Source organism: Tupaia chinensis, unplaced genomic scaffold, assembly GCF_000334495.1.
Source record: "Tupaia chinensis unplaced genomic scaffold, TupChi_1.0 Scaffold147665_1, whole genome shotgun sequence".
Lineage (NCBI taxonomy): Eukaryota > Metazoa > Chordata > Mammalia > Scandentia > Tupaiidae > Tupaia > Tupaia belangeri.
Window position 1 is genome coordinate 538,777 of NW_006207517.1, and position 11,197 is coordinate 549,973.

Here is an 11,197-nt window from a genome sequence, read left to right on the forward strand (position 1 = left end):
AGCATAAGCCTAACCCTAACCCTAACGCCAAAAGCGAACACTTACACCTAACCCTAAACATAATGCTAACCAAAACCATCAACCTAACATGAAAACTAACCCTAACCCTCATCCTTAACCCTAGCACTGAACCTTAATTTAACCATAACACTCACCCTACCATAACCCTAACCATAACACTAACCATAGCCCGAAACTCTAAACCTAACCACTAACCCTCATCATAACCTTAAGCCAATATATTACCCGAAAAAAACCTTGACTCTAACACTCACCCCTACCCTTCACCCTCAATCAAACCCGAACCCTAAGCTTATGGTAACCTTAACCCTAACCCTGACCCTATCACCCAACCCTATTGCTGACCCCTAAAACTAACTGTATCACTTAACCCTAACTAAAGCCTAACAAGTACACTAACCGTAACCCTCACCCTTCCCCCTTGCCCTTAACCTAAATTTAATCCTAACACTCACTCTCCTGTAAACAGAACCTGAACACTAAACCTAGCCCCAACCATTATCCCACACTCTATCTAACTCCTGACACCAACCGTAACAGTAATTGAAACCTTCGCCCGAACCCGAACCCTAAGCCTAATTCTCACACCTGACCCTAATTTTAACCCAAAATCTAACCGTAAGCATAACCCTGCCATTATCTGAAGCCTAACCCTAACCCTAATCCTATCGCCGAAACCGGACCCTAATGCCTAAACCTAACAGTAATGCTAACCAAAACCGTCAACCTTACCTGAAAACTAACCCTAACACTCACCCCTAACCCTAGCCCTGTCCTTAAATTTAATCATAACACTGACCCTACCGTAACCCTAACCGTAACCCTAACCCTAGCCACTTACCCTAAACCTAACCCCTAAACCTGACCATAACCCTATCCAAAACCATAATCCAAACCCCAACCATGACCTTAACTCTCACTGCAAACCCTGACCCTCAATCTAAACCGAACTTAAAATCTACCATAACCCTCACCCTAACGACCAACCCTAACCCTGACCTCTGTAACTAAACATACCACTTCACTCAGACTTAAGCATAGCCCAGATCTTAACACTAACCTTAACCCTCAGCCCTCCCCCTCACACTAAACCTAAATTTAACCCTAACACTCACCCTCCTGTAACCACAACTCAAATCCTAACCCTAGCCCCAACTACTAACCCACACCCTAACTCCTGACCCCAACCATAACAGTAACCGAAATGTTTGCCCAAACCTGAACCCTAAGCCTATACCTCACACCTGACCCTAATTTTAAATCTTTATCTACCCTAACCATAACCCTGCCATTCTCCAAAGCCTAAACCTAACCCTAACGCTGAAGCCAAATCCTAATGCCTAACCCTAAACATAACATTAACCAAAACCATCAACCTAACCTGAAAACTAACCCTAACCCACACTCCTAACCCTAGCTGTGACCCTAAATCTAACCATAACACTCACCCTACCATAACCCTAACCCTAACCTTAACCCTAGACCCTAACTCTAAATCTAACCCTAACCCTGATCATATCCATAATCCATAGCATAACCCAAACCCCAACCATGGTCCCAACACTTACGCCTAACGCTAACCCTCAATCTAAACTGAACCCTAACTCTACCATTACCCTAACCCTAACCCTAACCCTCACCCTAATGCCCTACCCTAACCCTGACCCCTGAACCTAAACGTACCACTTCACCCAGACTTAAGCATAACCCAGATCATAACACTAACCCTCACACTCACCCCTACCCCTTGCCCTAAACCTAAATTTAACCCTAACACTTCACCCTCCTGTAACCAGAACCCAAACCCTAGCCCTAGCCCCAAACACTAACCCACACACTAACTCCTGACCCAAAACATAACAATAACCAAAACCTTCTCCCAAACTCTAACCCTAAGCCTAATCCTCACACCTGACCCTAATTTTAAACCTAAATCTAACCCTAACCGTAACCCTACCATTATTGGAAGACTAACCCTAACCCTTATGTCGAAACTGAACTTTAACCCCTAACCCTAAGTGTAACGCTAAGCAAAATTGTCAACCTGACCCAAAAACTAACCCTAACCCTCACCCCTAACCCTAGCTGTGACACTAAATCTAACCATAACACTCACCCTAACATAACTCTAATCCTAACCCTAGCCCCCTAACCCTAAATCTAACCCCTAACCCAGATCATATCCATAATCCACACCATAACCCAAACCCCAACCCAGCCCTAACACTCACCCATAACACTAACCCTCAATCTAAACCGGACCCTAAGCTTTCTGTACCCCTAACCCTATCCCTGACCTTTACACTAACACCCAACCCTTACCGTCATACCTGAAGCTATCCGTACTACTTCATCCAGACTTAAGCATAGCCGGATCCTAGCAGTAACCTTAACACTGACCCCTATTCCTCACCCTAAACCTAAATTTTACCCTAACACTCACCCTCCTGTAATCAGAACCCGAACCCTAACCCTAGCCCCAATCACAAACCCACACCCTAACTCCTGACCCAAAACGTAAAAGTAACTAAAACCTTGGCCCAAAACAGAATCCCTAAGCCTAATCCTCACACCTGACCCTAATTTTAAACCTAAATCTAACCTTAACCGTAACCCTGCTGTTATCCGAAGCTTAACCCAAGCACTAACGCCGATACAGAACCCTAACGTCTATCCCAAAACATAACGCTAACCAAAACCATCAACCATACCCAAAAACTAACCCAAACTCTCACCCCTAACCCAAGCCCTGACCCTAAATCTAACCATAACACTCACCCTACCATAACCCTAACCATAACCCTAACCCTAGACGCTAAACCTAAAACTAACCCCTATGACCATAATCCTATCCAAACCATAACCAAACACCAACCATGACCCTAACACTCACCCCTAACCCTAACTCTCAATCTAAACTGAACCCTAACCCTACCGTAACCCTAACCCTAAGCCTGACCCCGCCTCTAACACCCAAATTTAACCCTGACCCCTTAACCTAATCGTACAACTTCATGAAGACTTAAGCGTAGCCCGGATCCTAACACTAACTCTAACCCTCACCCCTCCTCCTTGCTCTAAACCTAAATTTAACCCTAACACTCATGCTCCTAAAACCAGAACCCAAACCCTAACCCTAGCTCCAACCACTAATCATAACCCTAACTCCTGAACCCAACTGTAACAGTAAACAAAACCTTTGCCAAATCCCAAACCCTAAGCATAATCCTCAAACCTGACCCTAATTTTAAACCTAAAACTAACCCTAGCCCTAACGCCGAAACCGAACCTTAACGCCTAAACCTAACATTAATGCTAACCAAAACCGTCAACCTAACCCAAAAACTTACCATATCCCTCACCCCTAACCCTAGCTCTGGCCCTAAATCTAAACATAACACTCACTCTACCGTAACCCTGACCGTAACCCTAACCCTAGCCCCTAACCCTAAACCTAATCACTAACCCTTACCATAATCCTATCCCAAACCACAATCCAAACCTTAACCATGACTATAACACACACCCCTAACCCTAACCCTCAATCTAAACCGAACCCCAATCCCACCGTAACCTTAACCCTAAACCTGACCCTGACCTTAACACTCAACCCTAACCTTGACCCCTGAACCTAACTGTACCACTTCACTTAAACTTAAGTGTAGCCCGGATCCTAATCTTAACCCTAACCCTCACCACTCCCCCTTGCACTAAACCCAAATTTAACCTGAACACTTACCATTCTGTAACCAGAACCCAAACACTAACCCTAGCCCCAACCACTAACCCACACCCTAACTCCTGTCCCCAACAGTAACACTAACCCAAACCTTCGCCCAAACCTGAATGTGAAGCCTAATCCTCACACCTGACCCTAATTTTAAACATAAATCTAACCCTAACCATAATCCTGCCGTTATCAGACTAACCCTAATCCTAATGCTGAAACCAAACCTTAACGCCTAACCATAAACATAACGCTAACCAAAACCGTCAAACTAGCCCAAAAAGTAACCCAATCCCTCACTCCTATGCCTAGCCAAGACCCCACCCTACCGTAACCCTAACCGTAACCCTATCCCTATCCCTAACCCTAAACCTAACCCATAACCCTGACAATAATCCCATTCCAAACCATAATCCAAACCTCAACCATTACTGTAAAACACACCCTTAACCCTAATCCTCATTCTAAACTGAACCCTAACCCTACCGTAACCCTAACCCCAACACTTAACCAGACCCTAAAACACAACCCTAACCCTGACCCCTGAACCTAACTGTACCACTTCACCCAGACTTAAGCATAGCCTGGATCCTAACACTAACCCTAACCCTCACCCCTCGCTCTTGCCCTAAACCTAAATTTTACTCTAACACTTACCCTCATGTAACCAGAGCCCGAACCCTAACCCTAGCCCCAACCACTAAACCAAACCCTAACTCCTGATCCCATCCGTAATAGTAACTGAAAACTTCTCCAAAACCCGATGGCTAAGTCTAATCCTCACACTTTACCCTAATTTTAAACCTAAATTTAACCCTAACCATAACCCTGCCATTATCCAAAGCCTAACCCTAACTCTAACGCTGAAACCGAACTCTAACACCTAACCCGAAACGTAATGCTAACTAAAATCGTCAACCTAATGTGAAAACTAACCCTAACCCTGAACTCTAACCATAGCCCTGACCCTAAATATAACCATAACACTCACCCTACCATTACCCTAACCATAACTATAACCCTAACCCTAGCCCCTAACTGTAAAGCTATTCCCAAACCCTGATCATATCCATAACCCAAAGCATAAACCAAACCCCAACTATGGTCCTAACATTCACCCCTAACCCTAACCCTCAATGTAAACTGAACCCTAACCCTGCCGTAACCCTAACCCTAACCCTGACTTTCACCCTAACGCCCAACCCTCACCATGAACCCGGAACCTAACCATACCACTTCACCCAGACATAAGCCTGGCCCGGATCCTAACTCAAACACTAACCCTACTCCCTCCACCTCTCCCTAAACCTAAATTTAACCCTAACACTCACCCTCCTGTAACCAGAACCCAAACCCTAATCCTAGGCCAACCACTAACCCACACACTGACTCCTTACCTCAACTGTAAAAGTAACAGAAAACTTTGCCCAAACCTGAACCCTAAACATAATACTCACACCTGAAGCTAATTTTAAACCTTAATGGAAACTTAACCATAACCCTGCCATTATCAGAAGACTAAGCCTAACCCTAATGCCAAAACTGAACCCTAGTGCTTAAACCTAACATTAACGCTAAACAAAATCATCAACCTAACCCAAAAACTAACACTAACCCTTATCCCAAACCCTAGCCCTGACCCTAAATCTAACCATAATGCTCACCCTACCATAACCCTAAACATAACCCTAACCCTAGCCCCTAACCCTAAACCTAACCCATAGCCCTGATCAAATCCATAATCATAGCCCTAACCCTCAATCTAAATTGCATCCTAAGCCTTCTGTAACCCTAACCCCAACCCTGACCCTTACCCTAACGCCCAACCCTTACCCTGACCCTGAACCTAACCCCTTGAACCTAACCGTAACACTTCACCCAGACTTGAGCGTAGCCCAGACCCTAACAATAACCCTAACACTCACCCCTCGCCCTCGCCCTAAACATAAAGTTTACTCTAACACTCACCCTCATGTAACTAGAACCCTAACCCTAGCCCCAACCACTAACCCACACCCTAACTCCTGACCCCAACCGTAACAGTAACAGAAACCTTCTCCCAAACCCTAGCGCTAAGCTTAATCCTCACACCAGACCCTAATTTTAAGCCTAAATCTAACCCTAACCATAACCCTGCAGTTATTTGAAGCCTAAGCCTAACCCTAAAGCCGAAACCAAACCCTAATGCCTAACTCTAACATTAACGCTAACCTAAACCTTCAACCTAACCCAAAAACTAACCCTATCCCTCACCCCTAACCCTAGCCCTGACCCTAAATCTAACCATAACACTCATCCTTCCATAACCCTAACCATAACCTTAATCCTAGCCCATAATCCTAAACCTAACCCCTAACCCTTAACATAATCCTATCCCAAACCACAATCCAAACCACAACTATGACTCTAACACACATCCCTAACCCGTACTCTCAATTTAAACCGAACTCTAACCCCACCGTAACCCTAACCCAAACCCTGACCCCTGAACCTAACTGTACCACTTCACTTACACTAAAGCATAGCCCGAATCCTAACCTTAACCCTAAACCTCAAACCTCCCCCTCATCCTAAATCTAAATTTCACCCTAACACTCACCCTTCTGTAACCAGAACCGGAACCCTAACGTTAGCCCCAACCACTAACCCACACCCTAACTCCTGTCCCCAACTGTAACAGTAACCGAAACCTTCACCCAAACCCAAACACCAAGCCTAATCCTCACACCTGACCCTAATTTTAAACCTAAAGTTGACCCTAACCATAACCCTGCCATTATCAGAAAACTAACCCTAAACCTAATGCCGAAACCGAACCTTAACCTTTAACCGTAACGCTAACCAAAACCATCAACCTAACCCAAAAACTAACCCAATCCCTCACCCCTAAGCCTAGTCCTGACCCTAAATCTAACCATAACACTCACCCTACTGTAACCCTAACCGTAACCCTAACTCTAGCCCCTAACACTAAACCTAACCCCTAACCCTGACCATAATCCTATTTCAAACCATAATCCAAATCTCAACCATGACTGTAACACACATCCCTAACCTAACCCTCAATCTAAACCGAACCCTAACCTTACCATAATTCTAAACCTAACCCTGACCCTGACCCTAACACCCAACCCTAACACTGACCCCTGAACCTAAACATACCACTTCACCCAGACTTAAGCGTAGCCTGGATCGTAACACTATCCCTAACCCTCACCCCTCGCCGTCTCCCTAAACCTAAATTTTAACCTAACACTCACTCTCATGTAACCAGAACCCAAACCCTAACCCTAGCCCCCACCCTAACTCCTGAACCCAATGGTAACAGTAATGGAAACCTTCACACAAACCTGAACGCTAAGCCTAATCCTCACATCTGACCCTAATTTTAAACCTAAATCTAACCCTAACTGTAACCCTGCTGTTATCCAAAGCCTAACCCTAACTCTAATGCTGAAACAGAACCCTAACCCCTAACCCTAACCATAACGCTAACCAAAACAGTCAACCTAATGCAAAAACTAACCCTAACCCTCAATCCCAACCCTAGCCCAGACCCTAAATCTATCCATAACACTCACCCTACTGTAACCCTAACTGTAACCCTAACCCTAGCCCCTAACCCAAAACCTAACCCCTAACACTTACCGTAATTCTATCTCAAACCACAATCCAAACCTCAACCATGACTCTGAAACACACCCCTAACACTTACCCTCAATTTAAACCGAAACCTAACCCTACTATAACCCTAACCATAACACTGACCTTGACCCTAACGCCCAACCCTAACCCTGACCCCTGAACCACTTTACTTACACTTAAGCATAGCCCAGGTCCTAACCTAAACCCTAACCCTCACCCCTCCCCATTGCCCTAAACCTAAATTTAACCCTAACACTCACCCTTCTGTAACAAGAACCCGAACCCTAACCCTAGCCACAACGAATAACCCACACCTTAACTCCTGTTTCCCACCATAACAAAAACCAAAACCTTCACACAAACCCAAATGGTGAGCCTAATCCTCACACCTGACCCTAATTTTAAACCTAAATCTAACCCTAACCGTAACCCTGCCATTATCGAAAGACTAACCCTAACCCTAACGCTGAAACCAAAACTTAATACCTAACCCTAAAAATAATGCTAACCAAAACCGTCAAACAAACAATAAAACTAACATAATCCCTCACCCCTAAGCCTACCCTGAACCTAAATCTAACCATAACACTCAAGCTACCATAACCCTAAACGAAACCCTAATCATAGCCCCTAACCCTAAACCTAACCCCTAATCCTGACCATAATCCTATTCCAAATCGTTAGGGTCATGATTGGGATTTGGATTATTGTTTGGGATAGGATGATGATCAGGGTTATGGGGAGGTTTCGCTTTAGGGGCTAGTCTTAGGGTTCTGGTTAGAGTTACGGTAGGGTGAGTGTTAAGGATAGATTTAAGGTCAGGGCAAGGGTTAGAGTTGAGGGTTAGGGTTAATTTTTGGGCTAGGTTAATGGATTTGCTTAACTTTATGGTTACAGTTAGGTGATAGGGTTCGAACACAGAATCAGGGTTAGGGTTAGGCTTCGTATAACTGCAGGCTTATTGGTAGGGTCAGATTAGGTTTAAAATTACAGTCAGGTGTGAGGATTAGTCTTAGGTTTTGAGTATGGGTGAAGGTTTCAGTTGCTGTTACGTTTGGGGTCAAGAGTTAGGGAGTGGGAAATTGGTTGGGGCTAGGGTTAGGGTTCGGGTTCTGGTACAGGACGGTGAGAGTTTGGGTTAAATTTAGGTTTAGGGCAAGGGTAAGCATTGAGTGTTAGAGTCAGTGTTAGGATCAGGGCTACACTTAAGTCTGGGTGAATTGGAACTTCTAGGATCGGGGTAAGTATGAGGGTGCGGCGTTAAGGTCCGGGTCTGCATGAGGGTTAAGGTTACGATAGGGTTTGGGTTCGGTTAAGATTGAGGGTTAGGGTTAGGGGTGAGTGTTATGGTCATGGTTGGGCTTTGGGTTATGTTTTGAAATAGGATTATGATCAGGTTTAGGGGTAGGTTTAGGTTTAGGGGCTAAGGTGAGGGTTAAGGTTAGGGTTAGAGTAGGGTGAGTGTTAGGGATAGATTAAGGGTCAGGGCAACGGTTAGAGGTGAGGGTTAGAGTGAATTTTCGGGTGAGGTTAACGGTATTGCTAAGCTTTATGGTTAAGGTTAGGCATTACGGTTCGAACACGGCGTTAGGGTTAGCGTTAGACTTAGGACAAAGGCAGGCTTACAGTTAGGATCAGATTAGGTTAAAATTATGGTCAGGTGTGAGGATTGGACTTAGTTTTTGAGTTTGGGTGAAAGTTTCAGTTACTGTTAAGTTTGGTGTCAAGAGTTAGTTTGTTGGTTAGTGGTTGGGGCTAGGGTTAGGGTTCGGGTTCTGGTACAGGAAAATGAGTGTTTGGGTTAAATTTAGGTTTAGGGCGAGGGTAAGCCTTGAGGGTTGGAGTTAGTGTTAGGATAGGTGCTACGCTTAAGTCTGGGTGAACTGGTACTTCTAGGTACATGTGTATGGGTTAGGGTTCTGCATTAGGATCAGAGTCAGCGTGAGGTTTAAGGTTACAATTGGGTTAGGGTTCTGTTTAGATTGAGAGTTTGGAGTAGGTGTGAGTGTTAGGGTCATGGTTGGGCTTTAAGTTATGGTTTTGTATAGGAATATGATCAAGATTGTGGAAGGTTTATGTTTAGGGATTAGGGTTAGGGTTATAGTTAGGGTTCGGGTAGGGTGAGTGTTAGGGATAGATTTACGGTCAGGGCCAGGGTTAGAGCTGATGATTAGGGTTAATTTTCGGGTTAGGTGAATGGTTTTACTTTACTTTATGATTAGTGTTTTGCGTTCAGGTTCGATCTTGGCGTTAGGGTTAGGGTTAGGCTTTGGAGAACTCCAGGATACTTGTTAGAGTAAGATTAGGTTTCAAATTATGGTCAGGTGTGAGTATAAGGCTTGGGTTTCCAGTTTGGCAAATATTAAGTTACTGTTAGGTTTGGGGTCAAGAGCTAGGGAGTGGGATAATGGTTGGGGCTATGGTTAGAGTTCGAGTTCCAGTACAGGACGGTGAGTGGGTAAAATTTAGGTTTAGGGCGAGGGTAAGTCTTGAGTGTTACGGTAAGTGTTAGGATCAGGGCTGCGCTTAAGTCTGGGTGAATTGGAACTTCTAGATTCAGGGGTAAGTATTAGGCTGCGGCATTAAGGTCTGGGTCTCCGTGAGGGTTAAGGTTATTTTAGGGTTAGGGTTCGATTTAGATTGAGTTTTTGTTAGGGGTGAGTGTTAGGGTCATGGTTTGGGTTTGGGTTATGGTTTGGGATAGGATTATGATCAAATTTAGGGGAAGGTTTAGGGGATAGGGTTAGGATTACATTTCAGTTGGTATAGGGTAAGTGTTAGGGATAGATTTAGGGTCAGTGCAAAGGTTACAGGTGAGGGTTAGGGTTAATTTGTGGGTTTGGTTAACAGTATTGCTAAGCTCTATGTTTATGTTTAGGCGTTAGGCTTTGATCTAAGCATTAGGGTTAGGGTTAGTCTAAGGAAAAAGGCAGGTTTAGGATTAGTGTCAGAATAGGTTAAAATTACAATCTTGTGAGGATTGAACTAAGTTTTCAAGTTTGGGCTAAAGTTTCAGTTACAGTTACGTTTGGTGTCAAGAGTTAGGGTGTGGGTTAGTGGTTGGGGCTAGGGTTAGGGTTCAGGTTCTGGTACAGGAAGGTGAGTGTTTGGGTTAAATTTAGGTTTAGGGCAAGGGTAAGCATTGAGGGTTGGGGTTAGTGTTGGGATGGGGGGTCTATGCTTAAGTCTGGGTGAACTGGTACTTCTAGGTTCAAGTGTAAGGGTTACGGTTCTGCATTAGGGTCAGAGTCAGCATGAGGGTTAAGGTTACGATAGGGTTAGGGTTTGGTTTAGATTGAGAGTTTGGGGTAGGTGTGAGTGTTAGGGTCATGGTTGGGCTTTAAATTAAGGTTTGGTATAGGAATATGATCAGGATTGTGGTAGGTTTATGTTTAGGGATTAGGGTTATGGTTATGGTTAGGGTTAGGGAAGGGTAAGTGTTAGGGATAGATTTACAGTCAGGGCCATGGTTAGAGCTGACGATTAGGGTTAATTTTCGGGTTAGGTGAACGGTTTTACTTTATGATTAGCGTTTTGCATTCAGGTTCGATCTTAGCGTTAGGGTTAGGGTTAGGATTTGGAGAACTCCAGGATACTTGTTAGAGTCAGATTAGGTTTCAAATTACGGTCAGGTGTGAGTATAAGGCTTAGGTATCCAGTTTGGCAAAGGTTTCAGTTACTGTTAGGTTTGGGGTCAAGAGCTAGGGAGTGGGATAATGGTAGGGGCTATGGTTAGAGTTCAGGTTCTGGTACAGGACGGTGAGTGTTTGGGTAAAATTTAGGTTTAGGGGGAGGGTAAGCGTT